The 21,121-nt window shown below is 37.2% G+C and overlaps 1 protein-coding gene across 1 annotated transcript in view; it reads left to right on the top strand.

Annotated features, from left to right (window-relative positions):
- The window catches only part of LOC149539866 (putative magnesium transporter NIPA6), a 98,139-nt gene that overhangs the window by 58,291 nt on the left and 18,727 nt on the right, over window positions 1-21,121 (top strand). The gene's annotated exons all lie outside the window — the stretch shown is intronic.

The following is a 21,121-nucleotide window of genomic DNA, read 5'->3' as shown; positions in this document are numbered from 1 at the left end:
CTGTTCACAAATCAGGATGGTTTTGATATTCAACTTGAATATTATGATCAAGAATGCACATAGCAAAGTAGACCAAACATGAGTACCTTAAGAATTGTCTGTCTGCTTCCTGCTATGGGACTGAGAGGTGTTCAGATCATTAACGAATGCTTATACAAAGAATCCTACAGTTCTGCCATGATATCTCAGACAAGTCACCATCCACGATCCACAAAACCCAGCTTCAATACTTGGAAAATGAAGTGTATAAGCATGCTACAGAAAACTGAATGCAGGGAGACACAAGGGTAAATAAAATTTATGAAGGTAAACACTTCGTCCAATATCCATGATATTACCCTGCAGTTCCAATCTCGGCATGAGTGTAGAGGACAGTACTACAGCTAATGACACCTGCTCACAAAGAATGGCCAGCAGCAAGTATGGCCTGCTAACAAGTGACACGGCCCCAAACGAGTGGTGCAGCCCAACAGAGTGATTCTTCCTAGCAAGGTATTAGTATCTAGGAGTATATCTGAGTCACTGGCTCCTTTTATTCCTCAAATCTTCCATTCAGACTTGCAATCACATGTCGATAATAAACTAGAATGTATATATAATTATAATGTGCACAAAGATCATATTGATCATGCAGGTACCAAACTAAATCTCCAAACTGTATCTTGCAAGTGTAAAGATTGTTAGCTACGAGATTTTCATTCTCAAAAGTCCTTGAAACAAACTCTACAAAGACTTCACAATGTCACCAAATTCTCCAACAAAAAAGACATACCAAATGAACTCTACAAGTTTGCTTTTATAACATTCTTGAGGGGTTGCACTCTCTTCACCAATCCATGTAGGATTAAAGATTTCTTCATAAATAAGTCTCACATAAGGACATAGAAAGGCCCCCGAGACAGATCCTTAGATCAATCTTGACTACTTGGATAACATCGTCGTGCAACTGGCCAAGGGATACATTCACTTAACTCGTAAAGTGACAACATACTGGACTTAAGTAACTAAAAATCTAAATATATTTCTTTTAACACAAATAAACTTTTCCCAACTTCGAAGAATGAGCTATTTCTTTGCTGGGGATATAGAAGCTGTTAAGGTTGTAGCTTCATTCGGATTGTTTGGATCTGAGATACATTATTGTTATTGGTAAATCATCATTTTCCTATATATACACTTATCCATGTTAAATAATATTATAGTATATAATAGTATATATTATATTATATATATATTATTATTATTAATTATGTTAATATAATATTATTAAATTATGATTACACCATAGAGACATGTCTTCTCATCTCTTATTTATATGAGATCCAAATATGCATTTGGAACATATCAATAAAATTGGCCATATTATTACATTTGCAGAAAAGATCCATGTTACTCAACATGGTATCAGAGCCAGGTCAGATAACAACACTAAAGAACTCCTTTTAGTTCTTCAGTCCGTACAGATGCTAGGTGAAAGCAAAACAAATTAATATTCCAGTTTTGAAAAGGATTTGTGTCCATTCAGTTGCTTCTATCTTGCAATCAAAGCCCATTTTTTGGTGGGTGAGAATCCAGGAGTAGTAGGGCTGAAGCTGCTCTGAAGCGTGGTCAATGTGGATTGTGCTGAAACCCCATTAGATGATTTTGAATACTCAAGATTGTTGCAGAGCAGACTTTGGATATTTGGTGGGATGGAGTGACTTTGTGTGTATCATAACAGTTGGATGTCGTCAGTTCTCCTTACCGTAAATGTAATGATGTTGTCAGTTCTATGATAATCGTTACCTCCTCATAAGTGCAGGTGAAATCTCTTCCTTGGAGACATATCTTTTCTTTTTCTTTTGTCGTGGTATGAGTGCTGTCACTTAGACTAGCCTCTTTGAGCCTTAAGTTATTCATCGAGTCTTTTATAATTATGGCTGGTATTGTTTTTTTAAATTACTAATGGATGAGCATTAATTTGTTATTTTATTCTTCCAAGCTCCTGGATGTAGTCATCTATTACTTTTGTGTGATTATCCTATTTGCGATTCATCCGTTCATGACTTGTTGTCCTTACTTTCACTGAGTCTTGCTTATGTGAATATATTAATAACAACGTCGTGCAACTGAGCCAAGGGGTAAAATTCACTTAACTCGTAAAGTGACAACATACTGGACTTAAGTAACTAAAAATCAAAATATATTTCTTTTAACACAAATAAACTTTTCAGGATTTCAAAGAATGACCTATTTCTTTGCTGAGGGTATAGAAGCTGGTCCAATAAAAATAATAATTGCTAAAAATAGTGAGTGTATCAAACACCAAACTAGCCCAATTTGAGATACATTGAAACTTACTACAAATAATAAGTGCTAAAAATGATCACTGCTAAAAATAGAAAGTCTTGGACTAGTTTTCCAGAACCACTCCAAAAAGTGTCATTCATCTACATTAATCCATATGAACTTAGTGGTGCATTGTTGTACCCCCAAAAGCCAACACCAATTGCACTATTGAGAGATTGCATTGCAGCCTGATCCTTCCCAAAGATTGTTGGTACTCAAGCAATGTTAATGCAATCCACAATCAACTGACTGATGATCCTAGGGTCCCAAGGTAACCTAAGAAAATTGCAGTGCCATCTACTGTAGACACTATCTTTCAAGGTGTCGAAACGAGAGATATCCTGCCAATCTCCAGTAAGAAGAGCAATCAAGCACTGCATAAACTCAGCCATCTTGTTAGGAAACTGCTCTTCGAAGGGACCAAATTGAAAAACCATAGGAGTGAATTTTGGGATGTTAACACAGGCTGTCACATTCCTATCAATTGCTGAGCTGCTAACCATTAATAAATGAACATACTCAAACTGCGTTCTCCTCTCCTGAAACTCCATAATGAAAAGATAATCAAAACCAAATCTGAAAACCCTAAGAAAAGGGAACTTAAAAATTGCCACATAACAAACTCTGACCCTGGGAAAAAGAATGAGCACCGTGCTCAACCATATAATGTAAACCCAAGCATCACTCCGGATGACATCACACAAATGAAGATCAATCACTGTTACAGCTTTGTGATTTGTCAACCAGTGAATGACTCAACTGTATTCAGCAACATACCATTGACAGTTAATCTTCAAGTGTCACAGGAAGGACCTCGAATACACTAACTAATCCATCTCATTGTGATAAATCAATCATCATACGAAAGATTGCCAATGAACACCCTGAAAAGACTCTAATGCCCCAAAATCTTCCACAACTTAGCAGGTAAAAAAAAGTGACTTGGAACCGAGGATATCGAGTCAACCAGTTAAGGCAATATGTCTACTAAATAAATAGTAACAGTGATGGCCTTGTACAAGGATTCCCCTTAAGGACTATAATAATAATGACTCCTTGTGCTTGCCGACGATGAGCTAGATGCTAGTGATGGGACAATAGGTGTCAGTTCTCCATGATCAAAAACATCTTCTCATGTGAGTGGTCTCCAGTGAGCTAGAAGATTAAAGTGATGTTGAATATTCCAATCTTGTCGGTTGTCATCATATGTCAAGTGTGGTGAAAAGTAAGATTCTCACTTAAGCTTCATGCTTATGATGACTTGTACACAAACTTCAAGGTCAAGTCTATGATCAGGATTAATTTTATCATGACCGGCATATTTAAAGAAATCCAATAATTGCTCAGTGCGTGGGGCAATGCATGTAATTAGTCATATGAAAAAAGGTTTCTTGGTAAGATCAAGCATTAAGAGATAATGATGATCTGTTTTGACCCAAAGGATAGTGAATTCTCCACATGCATCATTTTTAAATTTTAATCACTAGTTCTGTTATACATCCCAGATTCGTAAGTGTGTTTGCAGAATAGTTTGCATAATGTAGGAATTTAGTGTTGATTCCACTCATTAGACAACTTCTCTGTGCAATTTCATGGAGAGTTCTGAAGTAAACGTCAAATTCTTTGGATAAGTGGAATCCTGGATAAGGTGGAGGATTATGAGGGTTCTGCATGAAAACACCAGGGTTATGTCTACTCAGATGATCAGCAGCAACATTATGTTTCCCTGGAATATATTGAGCCGCAGAATTGCAGTGGTTTAAATAATCTTGCCATTGAACATATTTTGCTCTTCCATCTTTTCTTCCGTGATCCTTGTGTTTGAATGTCAAAAACCTTGTGCAATCTGTGCGAATGACAAACTTTGGCAAGTGCATCAATTTTAGAGCAAATTTCTTTAAACTTCTTTACCATCTTTGATAAAGCACCGTTGTCCACCCCAAACAGTATTAGAAGTATTTGTATGCAAGATAAATCTTGTGTTGTGGAAACATGAAGTATAGGGAGGTCTTGGACCTTTTGTTGGATCTTCTTCACAGCTTCATCATGTACAAAGGTCCATTGTGGCTTTTTCTTTATCAGTAATTGTTGTAATGGTTCCTTGTCAAAACCTGCTCCTGGATAGAAATTATTTACATAGTTCAAAAGACCTAGGAATCCTTGCAGCGACTTAGTATTAAGAGGAGGTTGGAAGTCAAGGATTTTTGTTTCTATGTGAGGTTGGACCTCAAGTTTACCAGAATTAGCAATCATACCTAGAAATTTACATGAGTCTGAACACCATTGAATTTTAGATAGGGACAAAACAATCCTAGAATTCAAACATAACATATAAAATGTCTCTAGATGAGATCTACGCTCATCAATGTTTTTACTAAAAACAAGAATATCATCTACATAGACACATAAGAATTTTTCACAACCACAAAATATCTTGTCCATATGTTCTTGGAAGTAATATGGAGCATTCATCAATCCAAAAGGCATTACTGTCCATTCATAGTGGCCAAAAGGGCAACTGAATGCAGTCTGATGTGGATCTTCCTTCTTTCCTTGAATCTGGCAAAATCCTGATTTGCAGTCAAACTGTGAGAATATTTTAGCATTGCCTACCTTTTCTAATCAATGAGATTTATCTGGAATGGGATATGGAAAAGGTATTGTTATTGCATTTAATGGTCTATAATTAATAACCATTCTTTTCTTTTTTCTTTTTCTTTTTCTTTTTAGATTCTTTGTTAGCCATAAATGCATAACAATTAAAATCAGACTGAGAATGGACAATATACTTACCTTCTTTAGCTCTTCAATGGCTTCATGCATATCATCATAGTCATGTGCTGGTATTGGAATCTTCTTGCCACTTTTCATTTTTGCACCTAGTTGCAATTTTATTTCCATCTCTGGCATCTCCTTTTGCCAAAACTTCTGTGGATTTTCTAAACATATATCTTGGATAATGGTAGCTTTTAACTCTGCAAGTGGCTCAACTGTTTGTATTCTACTGATAGCTGAGAATTTCTCAGAAGTATATACTAATCTAAGAGTACTTATCTTTCTCCTTGAAGTGTGAACATGATACTCTTTTTTGTACACCCATATGGAGTGTATCTGTCTATAAAATTTTCACCAAGCAGTTTCTCACTACAGGAAAACATTGAAGTTTCTCAATTCTAACTGGACTATCTGTTGGTGATTATATTTATCACAATGAAACTCATTATGTTGTACATCACAAGCAGTATATAAATGGTTCTCTGAGTCAACTGTTCCCAGTTGTCCAAAACTTGATTCTTACGGAAAGAGAGGGATGCTCCAGTATCTATCTGGGCATCATATTGTTTGCCATTAATGATGACACTGGTGTATTGAGAAAACTTGCCAGTGAGTAGATGAACTAGATATTGTGATTCTATCTTGGGAGTAGGGTCTGGTAGGACAGACATAATCATTCTGACATTATTGGGGTTTGGTACACTATGGGAAATGACTGCTTCATCATCACTATATTCTTTTTGGATTTTGATTGCAAACCGACTATGACTAAGGCCTGACTAGGAGGTAGAGGGTTCAGTGGCTTCTTGGATTATCGCAGAAAGTTGAGATCTCACAATTCGAGAAGTTTCAGGGGAAATATGGTAATTAGACAAAGCTTGAACTATAGGATCAAGGCTGGGATTTCTTAAAGGATTTTCTACCCTTATGCCCAATAGTGAGAGGTGTGAAAGAGATTGGTCTTTGGCACTCCTGTTTGAAAGGCACTCTAGTTTGGTACATATTAAAATCTTGAAAATCTTGTGTGAACTCTTCAAATTCTGGTTCCTTTTGGAATGGTGGCTGATAGGACATTGTAGGTGCTTGATAGGACATTGTAGGTGGCCTTGATGATTGTGGATGATCAAATGTTCTTCCAAAAGAGTGTGCCTTTTCCTCTATGATTTTGCCAATGGTTTTTTCCTCCTCCTCTGCATGTGTAATTCATCATCAACGTGGGTAACTGCTCATGATCTTCTTGGTCAAGTTGTCTTTCAGTCTCTTGTTGAGTGGCTGCAAGATCATCTAAAAAAGTATCATCTTCTTCAGAGACTTCTTCAATAATAGGTTCAAAAATATTATCTTGCATATATAAATCTTCTTCTTCATCTACTACACCCCACCACGTTGTTGTAGTAGGATCAACATATAAAACTTTGACAGCTTTGTTGTGGCAAGAACAATTAGGAGCTTTATAGCTAGGTTTGTTACAGATATAACAGATGATTTATTGCGATTGTGGGCGAGGATGAGTGCGCTTGCAAAGATAGCAATTTTTTGGTGCATAAGAGTGGCAGTGAGGAAAAGTTCTTGGTTGGAAATGTAATTTTTTATGCTTCTTATGGCATCTTTGCATTTTACATTGAGATTTGATGAATGGATTACAGCCATAAGTATCAAGGAAAGGAGCTATGCGTTGTGCTTCATGTTTGGTAAATTTCTGCTGGTACTTGCAATCATCAATGAACTTAAAAATTTGATCCTTGGCAAACTGGATGAGATCAGAATGGGACACTCTTCAAGTGCCAAATTCCTTAGATCTAAGTATGGCATAACCTTATCAGCAATATTATATGGCAATCTTTCAAGATACTTAGTTTTTCCCATGTCAATCTGTTTCTGCTCAGTAAGCTGATATAAAAGTTTTCTAAAGTCCTGAGAATATGCAGAAAAATCTTTTAAATCAGCATTTCATCTGAAGTATATTCTTGATTGTTCGTTCTTGCCTATTTACGAGTTCAGGACAAAACTCATTAACTAGCTTATTCATTAGACATTTGATTGGAACCAACTGGACTTGTTGTTGTACAGTTTGACCAATGATTGGGTCTACCATAGTCCGAGTCTGGAAATTTTGGTAAACCTTGGCTTCCTTTTCTGATTCTCTTTTCCCATTCCACCAGGCTCTTGGTATTCCCCATAAATAATTCACAACAAATTTATGTGTCTTTTCATCAGAGGTTCCAGAGAAAGCTCCTATGATAAGAAAAGCATTTATTCATCCTTCGATTTTATGCTTAGGATCATCATCATGATCAATGTCTAAGTACCAAGGCTGGATGTTACAACTAGTTTGCATCATTAAGAGTCCGTCATTTCTTTTTGCTTTCTTCTTAGGTGCCTGGAGCGATGTGGGAATAACCAAGGTTGTCTGCTCTAACTGTTTTTCTTGATTTGTAAGCCAGTCTAAAGAGGTGGATAACTAGTGTAAGGAGTGATCTACAGAGTCAAATCTCTGAGTCAGAGCATTATGATTCTAATTTGTATGTTGTACATGACTTATGACTTTATGTATATCATCTCCATTTTTATGCAGATTGTTTAGTATTAGCTCAGATTGTAACTTAAGTTTATTGAGAGAGTCCCTAGTCTCAATAATTCCGTCATGATTTTCTATAACTATATTTCCTAATTCCTGTACATTTTCTATGAATGGATGTAGAAATTTGCTTAAGAGAAAGACTATCTTTACAAAAGTCATCTATATTTTTAGTTTCTTTGCTTAAAGTCATTAGAGGGTTCTCTTTCTTCAGTCATCTTAGGCTGAAATGCATACTGAAACATAGACACATTACCATGTTCTGTTTTAAATTCTGCTTTTAATGGTGGCCATCTACCATGCTGATAGTACGTATGCTCTTATTCCTTATACTAGGCCAATGTTTCTGCTTGAGGGAGTGGATTAACCATATGGAAGAAAGGATGGTCAGTACACTTCACTTTTCCCTTTCTTGTGGATTTGGCTTGGACTGGTTCTGGTATACCAGGGCTTGTATTAATAGGAGATTCTTCTTTCATTTCGATGACAAGATGAGCCTTTCTTCAGCTTCCAGTACTACCAAAAGAGCTGAAAGAAGAGCAAGCATCTTGGTATTGTTCTGTAAAGGGATTATGAGTTCTGGAAGAAAGAGATCAAAGCAAAATGTCAATACGATTATGAGACACATGGTGAATTGACTTAGTGGTCTTGAAGAGTTCAGGAGCTACATGTTGCATCCAATTGAGTCTCCATTGTGCAGTATATCAACAGTATTGACATGACCTCTCTGTAACTGTACTTCTCCATTCAATGTTCTAGCATAAGGAAAATTATCAAGTATGGCAGGATTGTTGGTATTTGTCATGCTATACAAGACCTGATTTTGAATTGAGGCATATTTAAAAGGTCCAAACATTTTCATACAAAAGAGAACTGAAGACACCCCAACAATTCAAAAACCCATACTTAACTTTAGCACTGGATTTATCCCTAGCAGTAATAGGAGGGTTCAGATAGTATGTAAAACACACAGAGTTTTTTGGCATTCTTGAAAGACTGGATAATTGACAAGCATGGTTGCAGTCTACCTGTCTTATGTCACAAAGGGCTAAATAGCACACATGTTTGATATTTTCTGTAATTAATGACCCAATAGTGACTTGAATGACACCAAAATGAACAAAATGTACATCCTTCCATCTTCTAATGTATTCTATTTCCTCAGGAGGAAAGATAGGCAACGTCTTGGTTTAAAATGTTTGACTAGCGGCATATTCTAGTGTAAGCTCTACTACCTTCATCCTAGGGATTACAAAATGCTTAAAAGTAGATTTTGACAAGAAATTCTTCAATGAATTAGGCTTTATGCATCCTTCTTATATACACCTTTAGGCTTCAATCGAGGAGGTACATAAGTACTTACTTGGTGATCTAGAGTCCTTTCATTTGTCTGGATATTGGGTATATCTTCATTCACAACTAGATCCTCTGTAGTAGGCTGGATAGGAGGTACTTCATACATTCCTTCCATACTAGCTTCATTAATTCTTTCAATTCCCTCTTGGATTGCAAATCGTTGGAACCCATCCATCTTCTTTTACAAGTGAGAGACGAGATATGCTAAGATACTTACAGGGGTTTTACAGGAGAGACTTATAGAAAACAATCAACTGGTGGTTAAAGACAAGACAATAACATAAGAAATATGAATCTCAATCCCAACACCAAAGTGTAACCCTACAGAGAAATTCTCTTCACGCTTAGCACATATATTAATCTTGTTACTAGAGATGGATAGATTTGCATACTCAGGAACAACCTAGATCTGTAGGCTTCGATACCACTTATACCAGGCAGAACCCATCCTCTTATATTGTGTAGAAACCAATGTCTTATACCGGGTGGAAACCAACGTCTTATATCGGGTAGAAACCGGCGGTAGAGACTGTTGGCCGAATGGTTGTAGCTTCTTACTATTATCAAATAAATCTTACAATGCTAAAAGACTCACAACCTATATTACTCTATTTTTGATTTGCAGGGAAGATTACTCGAAGCGCTTACGTAGAAAGCATACACAGAATGACAAGGCTCTAGACTCTACTTAACACTCAAGACTCAAATGAAAACCTGATGCTTAATATGCTTGATAGTGGTGAATAACTGAACTATGCCTGGAGAACCTTGTTACAAGATTCAAGAAGAGTTGGCAGATTAACGGATTTTCAGATGATTCATTGATTAACAGAGGAACAAATGTGTTCCTTATAAAGAATTACAAGGACGTTGTTTCTAAAAGAAACAATGTAGATTGAAGACGGAATTAGAAACAAAACTAGAGACAGGATAGGAAACATTCCTATCTGGACTGAAGACAAAAGAGACGGGATAGGAAACATTCCTATCTAGACCGAAAGACGGACTACAAACAAGTAGTTGACTATTATAGAAAGTATAAGATATTATCTTAATACCCTCCCTTAATGGTCAACATACGAATGTTGGAACATTCTGTGATAATTGAGACCCTCCTTGGATCTACAAAATGCTGAAACCAAGAAGCTTTGCCAAAAGAGTGCTATGACTCAAAATAGATTACAAAACTTCGTTTTTGTGGAAAAAACGGTAAAACCCAGAATCTCACGCAACCTTGCGTATTACAAACAACATGAAATGATTTTTGAGGAGAAAATCAACAAACCCGTAAAAACAGAAACAAATTCAGAAGGCTCTGCTCTTGTCGGAACTCTCATGAAGACCTTTTAGATGTGTCCAGATTTCGGCAGCTGTCTTGCTGGATGGAATCTGAGAAAGCTGGTCATCAGCTACGGATAGTTTGAGAAGCATTACTACCTCTCGATTATTCAGATCCCATGTATCTTGATCAGGACCCGGAGAAGTCGAACGCTGCGTAACACCCAAAACAAGTTGATCGGTGTTTCGATATTCGAAGATTGCGATGATGCGCTGCTTCTAGGTTCCATAATTGCGACCATTGAATTTGGAATTATGCTCGAGCAAAATATTTGTCAGAGAGGCCATGGCACGTTTTTCAATGAAAAATTGTGAAAATCTGTGAAGGCACATTCTTCGAGGCAAAAATACGAAAGACCTAGAAGAATCAGAGAATGACCCAGAAGAGAGCTCGAAAAACCCAAAAGGAATTTGCTGTTGTTTTTTGGATCCGCTGGCTTGAAAATCGAGGCACAAAAATCGAGGCACCCAGAAAAAATGGATAACAACCCAGTTGAGTTCTCGAAAAACCCACCAAGAATATGTAAACAAAATATTTTTTCGACCCCAAAAATTAGGGTTTCGAAAAAAAGGCCCTAGCTGAAAAAAGCTTGAAAAAACTTCAGATTTCTTGATAAAAAATGGCAGATTTTTCTTCAAGGATCGATGTGCATGGACGAATGGGGCTAGAGTGTGCTGAACAAACACAGGCAGACCCAAGTTCGGGAATTTCTCTAGGCCGAAAACCCTAAGTGAGTTTTAGAGAAATTCGACATAAATAATTTTGAAAAAATTTAAACAAATAATTTCACGAAGAAATTATAAATTTTTTCGAAAAAATTTAAGTAATAGCTCTGATACCATGTTACAAGATTCAAGAAGAGTTGGCAGATTAACGGATTTCCGGATGATTCATTGATTAACAGAGGAACAAATGTGTTCCTTATAAAGAATTACAAGGACGTTGTTTCTAAAAGAAACAATGTAGATTGAAGACGGAATTAGAAACAAAACTAGAGACAGGATAGGAAACATTCCTATCTGGACTGAAGACAAAAGAGACGGGATAGGAAACATTCCTATCTAGACTGAAAGACGGACTACAGACAAGTAGTTGACTATTATAGAAAGTATAAGATATTATCTTAATAAACCTCCCATAATGGGTTGTATTGATGATTGCAAGTGTTCAAAACTGTACTATCCCAAGACCGAGCTTGCTATAAATAGTGTGATGAAAGTAAGACAATGTTGAGCATTCCTAAATATCACTAAATACATAAGAGTCATGAGAATGTGAGTAGCTAAAAAGCCATTTCCAATGAGCGAATCTCCTCTACCATCAATCATCAACCATGCCAACTGCAGAAGCTGTCAGGTTGTGTATGTCTCAAGTATATGAGACTCCCAACCGTTTGTATAATGTATCATCAACAAGTGAAGTAGAACACTTGGCCTCTAACTTGACACCCGAAAGAAAGGGAGTAGGTGCAGGCTTGCAGTCACTCGTGTGAAATCAAGAAAGCAAATCAAGAGCACACTTGGGTTGAGAAAGTGCGATCCTTGTTGAAGACTGTGTGATCTCAATACCAAGGAAGTAATGAAGTAAACCCAAGTCTATCATAATAAATCTATCCTGCAAAGAAGTCTTGACACTGGCAATGATGGATGAAGTACCTCTTGTAATGATCAAGTCATCTACATAAAGCACGAATATCAAGTGTGAGTCATCCCTCTGAAGAATGTAGACATTCGAATTAGAATGACACTTGGTGAATCCTGCTGAGAGTAGGAAGGAATCCATCTTGACATACCAAGCTCAAGGAGCCTGCTTAAGACCATAGATAGACTTCTTCAATCTGCAAACCAAAGTAGAATCCTGTACAAACCCCTGTGGTTGCTCCATATAAATCTTCTCATGAAGATCACCATTCAAAATGCACTCTTCACATCCATCTGATGTACAACCCAACCATGAGTTGCAGCAATAACTAGTGTCAAACGAATGGAGTCCATCTTGGCTACCGGTGCAAAGGTCTCAATATAGTCAATACCAGGGAACTTGTGAGAAACCTTTGGCACAAGTCTAGCCTTATGTTTATCCACACTTCCATCCATTGCAAACTTGGTCCGATAGATCCACTTACACCGAACCAACTTTCTTCCCTTAGGAAGAGGAACTAAGTCCCAAGTATTGTTTTTCATTAAAGAGTTATATTCTTCCTCCATGGCCTGAATCTTTGATGCTTCCTTAAATGACTGTGAATCAGAAGCAATAGCAATATATGCATGTGGAAATGATTTGTGTTGTGACCTTGTCCTCCTAGTATTTGAAGGATTCCCCACCAATGAACCTGTTGAATCAAGTGTTTGTTGTGCTCAACGAGGTCTAGTGGGAGAAGAAGAAATAATATCTTCAATTGTTTGTGGACCTTGCGAAGGTGGTGTCTTGCGAGTCAAAGTTGAAGGAATAGCATCTTCCAAGTCACTATCATCACTATCATCACTTTCCATGAAGGAGGAAGAAGGAGGAGTTGAAGGAGCCAAACTTGGACAAGTTTCTTCAAAGTGAACACTCCTCTCAAAGAATATTTCATGTGTCTCTGGATCCATGAGTTTGTATGCCTTAAGATGGTTAGGATATCCAACAAATACACAAGGTTTGCTTTGAGGTTCCAATGCCTTTCGTTTTTGTGGAGATATCCTTGCCCATGTCGGACAACCAAAAACTTTAAAGTGCTTTACACTTGGTTTTCTGCCACACCAAGCCTCAAAAGGTGTAATTCCATCTAAGGCCTTATGGGGACTTCTGTTTTGGATGTAATTGGCACAACACATGGCTTCTGCCCGAAAAACTTGATCCAGAGACTTATGTTGAAGCATACAAGTGGTCATCTCCTTAGGGGTTCTATTCTTCCATTCAGCAACACCACTTTGTTGTGGCGTGTATGCAACTGAATGTTGAAGATCAATACCCTCATAAGTGCAAAAGTCTATAAGCCTTGAGTTCACATATTCCTTTCCATTATTTGTTCGTAGAATCTTGATGGCTTTCCCTGATAGCTTCTCAACCTGAGCTTTGAAGGTGATAAACTTACCAAACACTTCACTCTTATGAGCAAGAAAGTAGACCCACGTGTAGCGTGAAAACTGAAAAGTCATCAATGAAGGTGAGAACATAGAGAGCCTTTCCAAATGATGGTATTGGAAATGGGCCAGCTACATCACTATGAACCAATTCAAGAACAATAGCAGCTCTCCAAGACTTCCCCTTGTCAAACTTCTCTTCGGGATGCTTGCCTGCTTCACAACCTGAACATACACCCTCTGAATACTTGACTTGAGGTAGACCAATGACCATATCCTTGTTGCTAAGTTGTTGAAGGTAGCGGTAATTGAGATGTCCAAATCTCTCATGCCATAGTTTACTTTGTGAATTTGAGTGGGTCAACAAGGCAAGGGAAGTGGACTTGGGCACAAAATGAGAAAAAGAATAAAGTCTTGTCTCATGATTATCCTTTCCAATTGCCACTATAGAATCATCTTTGAGACTTTTCACCACAACTGAATTAGGAAGGAACTCCACTTTGTTGCCACATCCATAGTGAGTTGTCTGGTAGATGGAAAGAAGGTTGGTGCTAAGGTTGGGAACATGAACTGCATCCTTGAAGACTCCATTACCCAACTCAACATTGCCTTTTCCTTCAACTTCCACTTGAGTGTCATTTCCCACATAGATGTAATGATGGTTTCAAAGAGGAAAAATGCTCCCTTGAAGCTCCCCTATGATGTGTAGCTCCTGAATCAAGAACCCATTCCTCAACATTGTTTGTACTTGCTACCAAAGCTTGTCCCTTACCTTTTGAAGTGGTTGACGATCCTTTATCCTTATAGGCTTTTGGTACATCAATTTTATGTTTCCTCGTTATGTTTAGCAACTCAACAATCTGTTTATCCTTACACTCATGTTCATCATGACCATTCTTATTACAATAGGCACAAGTTTTCTTCTCCCTTTTGTTGGAGTTGTTCCCCTTTTGATTATTTTTGGAAAAAGACTTGCCTTGTTGTGAGGAAGATTGTTATGTGGAAGAAGATTGATGCGAGGAAGATTGTTGTGTGCCATCTTGTGGCTTAGCCTTCCACTACTTTTGCTTCTTGTTGGAATTTTTACCACTTGGATTCGCTTCATTAGCTACCAAGGCTTTGGTCTTGGAAGACTGGAGAATTCCCATACTAACTTTTCATGTTCTAAGACCAACATTCCTGAAAATGACTCAAATGAAGGCTTGGTGAAGGCACTACCCATTGTTAACTTGTGAGTATTATAACTTGAAATAAAAGCTGCATATTCAGGAGGAAGATGAATCATCACATGTTTCATCAACTTTCCATCCTTGATGGGTTCACCACAATCCTTAAGTTCTGCCCTATACATGTCTACTTGGGTAAGATAATTTTTGATGGTGTCGAAATTCCTAAGATCCAATTTGAGAAGATTGTCCTCAATGGTGTAGGCCAAATCTTTACCTACTGTTCCATACAATGCTTCAAGTTTACCCTAGAATTCTATTGGATTGTCAAGGTTCTTGATGTAATATTTGATAGGATCTGAGATATTCTTTAGCAAGGTTCCTAGGGCCATTTCTCGTGTTGATGCCCAGTCTTCTTTACGAGACTCATCAGCATCATCATCACGTTTCTTTGCTGCACCAGTTACATAACGCATTAAGCCTCTTTAAACCAATGGTTCTTTTATCATTTCTTTCCAAGTAGCATAATTATGTGGTGTTAACTTAGAAAAAGAACCCACAATGCAAAAGAAAGAGCGCAATATCAAAGAGACACTAGAACACAAGACATACCCCCCCTTTTCACTCAATCAAAGAACCCCCCAAATGAATGCTTTTGGCACTTTATATGTAGTGCGTTTACAATAGGTCACTTGTCAAAATGGACAAAAGTGGGCTTTTAATTTTGTTGTTTACAACCTCCTCTTGGAGTTCAAATCTGGTACTTATCAATGTAGCTCAGATATATAAGCAATACAATGCAAAAAAGAGTCTATTTTTGAAAGTGTTATTTTTGTCCACACAAGCCTATAATCTAATTGTAGATCTGGAAAGTAGACGAAAAATTATGCACTTTAAAAAAAAATTGAACCTAAAAATGTGTCTAGATGAGCTCGTACAGAGCAATTGAAGTTGCAAAATGCAAGATTGGACAGGTACAGTCGCCAAAAATTGAAATTTATGACAAATCCGTGCACCAAAATCAGAAAATAATAGCACCACTGAAAAGTTTAGGAAAATTTAGCCAAAAAAAAAACAAAATTGCACCTGATTTGGAGTCCGGATGATTGAGATATGATCTCCTGAAGTTGGACTATCAAATCAAAATTGCATATGGAGAGGGGTCTGAGCAGGAAAACAGTGTTAAAATTGACATCCAAACGGCCGTCGCAACAGTGTATTTGGACTTGCGGATGGCTGTCAAACAACCATCAAATTTAATCTTAGGAAAAGATGACGTTAGTGAAAAACTGTTCGGATGACGTGGCGTTACGGACAATGACTGGATGTTGATTGGGCGTATGACTGTTGATGTGGCTTGTATGGCTCCACTGAGGTGGCAGCTAATGTGTGGGGCCGCGTGGCCTGTTGACATAGAGGGGGTTTGAGTGGCGGTGCCATGTGTCTGCAACTGACTGTTTGAGTGTTGCCGTGTGGCCTGCTGGAGCAGATGCCACACGGAGGGTCGGAGCGAACGTGGTGGCTCTGTCAGCCACTGACTTGGTAGCTGCATGGCTGCCGGGAGTCGGTGGAGGTGTCATCGAAGGTTCTCAGTAGTGGTCGGAAGAAGGGGCCGGCGGGAGCTGGTTAACAACTGGCGGTGGGTGTTTGATTGCCGGTGCTGGAGTATATGTTCGGTGTCAGGAGTTGGTGAACGACCGCAGTCACCGACGGTGGCCAGAAATGCAGAAGTCGGCGTGTGGGTGTGGGTTTAATCCCATGTGCACCCGAAACAAGCTGCCTGCTACGTTTAAATGTAAAGTGCTGCAGGCTTGGAATCGGCTTAAGGGCTTGGTTTTGAAACAGGAAGTTGTTGGATGTTGTGCCGGTTTCGATTGTCGTGTATTGTCGCCAGTTATGTGAGGCTGGTTTGTGGATATTGCTGATCCACTGTGTTGACTATGCCGGACGGTATATGGAGTTGTCGGAATTTGTGAAGTGTCGCTTGTAAATGGAATATTCTGTAGAATATTTTGCGGGGGCTAGGATTTGAGCACTTGATTCTTGCAAAAAAATTCCTCTACAGGAAATTTTTTTCGAAAAAATAATCCAAAAATTGCAGATCCGAAAATACAAAATATGCAAATCTGAAAATTTGAAAAATATTGCACAGAAAATACTGATCCGAAAATCAAATGAATAGATCTGAAATGATCATATCAAATTCTGCAAATCGGGCCTTCGAGTGCCGGTTTGCAAAATTTTTTTGCCTCAATTTTGACTATGGCCTAAGGTAGGCAAAATTATAGTCAAAATTCTCCGAATCGATACTCTGGACGCAATGGTGAGGTCCGCTTTGGCTCTAGACGCTCCCAATGGCTGCAAATACTCCAAATTTGAATCAGGGTCCTTTGAGAGGTGAAGCAACAAAGGTCTCCATTGGCTATGTGAAGAGAATCCCCCTCAGCTCTGATACCATATAAGAATTTGCCTTAGGGCAAAATAACACCAAGATCAAGAGGCTCAAACACTAGCACAATATGGACTAGTAATGGATGATCAAAATAATAATAATGAGAATGTTCTCTGTACAATACACTAGAAGTGCCTGTATATAAAGGCATCTAGAATGACTAGAAGTTAGCAAAGTGATAAGCCTCACAACTAAGCACATGTCCACCAGAGGTGGATTATCCTCCATTGAGCACAGAAGTTAGTGCGATGATGAGAGGATAAGTATGACAAGGTGTATCTCGTCTAGAGATGTTGTAGACACCATGTGCTTAATTAGAGTGCAAACAACTGTGTTGTCTACATGACAACTCAGATGAATATGCAAACTCCTATGTTGTCATCAAGACAACTCATATAACTACGCATACTCGTAGGTGTCTATATGAAAATGCATTTAAGCTAAGTAAACTTAAGTAAAGTGTAATAATAATTAATTATTTACACAACACTTACAAACTCATTTGCATGCCAAAAACCATAGTGATGTGGGTGCTGATCAAAAAGTAGTGGAACCAACATTGAAATTTTGCCCACAACTCCAATTTTGAATGAACTCACTGCTAGAAATTGCACTTGTATTGCGAATCTTGTAATCAACTCCTCTCTCATCACTAAAATCAGGAAAAACTTCATCCAACTCGAGGAGTGGATTATCAAAAGTCATAGCAGCATCTACATCAAATAAGAGATTATCAATCAGCTGATTACTATCATGATTATCATGCTCCATCCAGACATATTTCTGCTCCGAGCTCCTAATTTCAGCTTTAATTAGACTGTGTGTGTGTACATGCACATGTGCACGCACATAGGTATATGAATACATAGATACATATATATTAATATATGTAAATGCACACACATATATAAGTATATGAATATTACATATATATGCACCCACCTTACATGTCTTTACCTCTCTCTCTCTCTCTCTTAGACACACACACACACAAACTATCCTACTCTCAATCTCATTTTTTCTCTATCTCTCTCCCCCTTTCCTCTTCTACTTGGATTTATATCTCCTCTCGCCTCTCTACAAATATTTTACTTTACCCCTCCTACCTTACCTACCTCTCTATTCCCTTTCCTTTAGATTTCTCTTTTTCTCTCCTCAAGCAAGCCCATATGCATACGTCTCCCTTAGTCCCCTCCCTCTTTCTCTCCCTTTTGGGTTCTCTCTCCTTCCACATTACATATATGTGTTACCCTATTAGGGTTTCAAGGTAGATGAGAGAAATACAAAATATTAAATATATTGCACAATATGAGAGGCAAAATAAAAAACACAATAGCACAAATAATTAATGTGGTTTATGCAATGTGGGCTATATCTAGATGAGAAATAATCATCCACTTGTTTCTATTATCTAGAAAATATAAAGTTACAAATGTTGTCTTTAACATTGCATAAAATACATGAACCATTACATACTGCTGTTCACAATCAGGATGGTATTGACATTCAGCTTGAATATTATGATCAAGATTGCACTAGGCAAAATAGACTAAATATGAGTACCTTAAGATCTCAGTTGGCGAATTGGGTATGGATACAGGTACAAGTACATGAATACAACATAATAACTTAAAGGGGCTGGGTACGTTCGTACAAAAATATAAAAAGTAATCATAAATATATATATTCGTGGCCTAAAAACAGAATTAAGAAAATAGTATACTTGTAATATTAATTATTTCATATACAATTTAATAAATTAATATTATAACAAGAAATAATAAATGCAAATATAAGCAATTATGTATTAATATTATATAATAGTACTATTAAAATTTATACCAATTTGAACTGAAAAATAAATAAAAACATTAATAATTATTTGTTAAGATTCCGTAGCGATATTAAGAGGTACTTGATTCTAGTATGTACCGTACCCACAATTGGTCGTTAACTGGACGAGTGAGAAACTTAGTTTAAGAATTGTGCATCTGCTTGCTGCTTTGCTTAGTTACACCATTCGCTGAATTTTGGCCACAAATTCGTTAAGTTTCAATTTTTAATTTTTTTTTGAATCGCCTATATTCACCTAAAATTCTTACGGGTTAAGGGCGTGTCTTTGTCAGAAACCACACTTTATAAACAATGTTTTATCTTGGTTTCTTTCAGGTCAGAGAACGGTAATGCAGCCCTGCAATTTTTTTCAAAACAACCCTACATGATTTCCCATGATGAAATCAGATGAATGGATTGGCAGTAATGGGTAGTGAACGGGTAACACGGTTATGGTGTTTTAATAATTTGATGTTAATTTTTTACATTTTGTTTTCATTTTACTTATTTTTTTTTGAAGTGAAATTTTGCTTCTATTTTTATATTATGAAGTATATACTATAAACCATTTCGAGTTGTTGATTTTGTTTTTTACTATGCTAAGATTTGGCAATTCAAATTTAGTATGTTAAGATTAAATAATATAAAAGATTAAAATTAGACTTTTAATTATAATATATTCATTATTAATATGTTAATAATAAATAAATAAAATTTCCAAATATAATTGATTAAACTTCTTAATGTATCATATTATAAATTTTTTTGAAATTATTATAATGTATTTAGATTTAATTTAATTTAATTTAGTTTTTTGTGGATTTATTATTTCTATTTCAAAAAATCAAATCTACAAGGGCAAATTAAATCTTGATTTTTTTCTGAAATTTCATCTAAGTTTTATTGTTGCCGAACTCAAATCTTGTGACTTAGCTGTTATGTGTTTGAAAGGGTCAAATCGCTATTGAATGCTCATATCGAGAATGCTACAGGTCTGCCATGATATCTGAGACGTGTCACTATCCGCGATCCACGATCCACAAAACCCAGCTTTGGTACTGAAAAAATGATGTGTATAACTCTGCTACTGCAAATTGAGTGCAAGGCAACATGAGCAAATAACAGTTATGAAGATAAACACTTTTTCCAATAACCATGATATTACCCTGCAGTTTCAATCTTAGTCTGAGTGTAGAGGACGGTGCTACAACAAATGACACCAGCTCACAAAGAATGCTCAGTAGAAAGTATGGCCTCCCAACAAGTGACAAGGCCCCAAACCAGTGATGCAGCCCAACAAAGTGATGCATCCCAGCAAGGTATTAGTACGGTCGGTTAGGAATATGTCTCAATTACTAGCTCTTATTCCTCAAATCATTGCTTCAAACTTACAGTCATATGCTGATAATAAAATCGACTGTAGTATATGCTTATAATGTGCACAAAGATCTTGCCGATCATGGAGGCACCAAACTAAGTTGCTGGACTTATCTTGCAACAGCTTAAAGATTGTTAGCTATGAGGGTTTTCATCTAAAAGCCCTTGTATGAACTCTTTAAAGAGCTCATAATGTCTTGAATTCTCCAGCAAAAAAACCATGCCAAATGAACTCCACAAGTTTGCTTTTATAATGTTCTGAAGACTCTCTTCACCAATCTATGTAGGCTAAAACATTTCTTTGTAGACGAGTCTTACATAAGGACATAAAAAGGTCCTCCTTTTAAAACAATGTTGTGCAGGCCAAGGGGTGCAACAAGGGGCATGATTTACTTAAGTCGTAAAGTGACAATATAACGGGCTTAACTAAAAATGAAAATATATTTCTTATAACACAATTAAACTTCACCCAACATCCTAGAATGACATATTTCACTGCTAGGGAAATCTAGGCTAGCCCAAGGGCTAAAAATAGATAGACACTAAAGATAGTGTGTCCAAACACCAAACTGTCCCAATCTGAGATACACTGAAACTCACTGTGACATAATCTTTGGTGTTGATGAAATGAGCCTGAGATTTGCAGAGGAGATGAAGAAAGAATTTGAAATGTCAATGATATGTGAGATTAAGTTCTTCATTAGATTGCAAGTTATGCTGTTAAAGAATGACATCTACATTAGCCAGTCTAAGTATGTGAAAGAAGTGCTGGAAACATCTGGAATGGAAGACTCCAAACTGATTGGAACCCCCATGGTGACTAGATGCAAATCATCAAAGGATGATGAGTCA

The sequence above is a fragment of the Cupressus sempervirens genome, chromosome 9 (genome assembly GCF_028749045.1).
Source record: "Cupressus sempervirens isolate cs-2001-9-10 chromosome 9, ASM2874904v1, whole genome shotgun sequence".
In the NCBI taxonomy this organism is placed as follows: Eukaryota; Viridiplantae; Streptophyta; class Pinopsida; order Cupressales; family Cupressaceae; genus Cupressus; species Cupressus sempervirens.
This window is presented reverse-complemented; position numbering and strand designations above follow the sequence as displayed.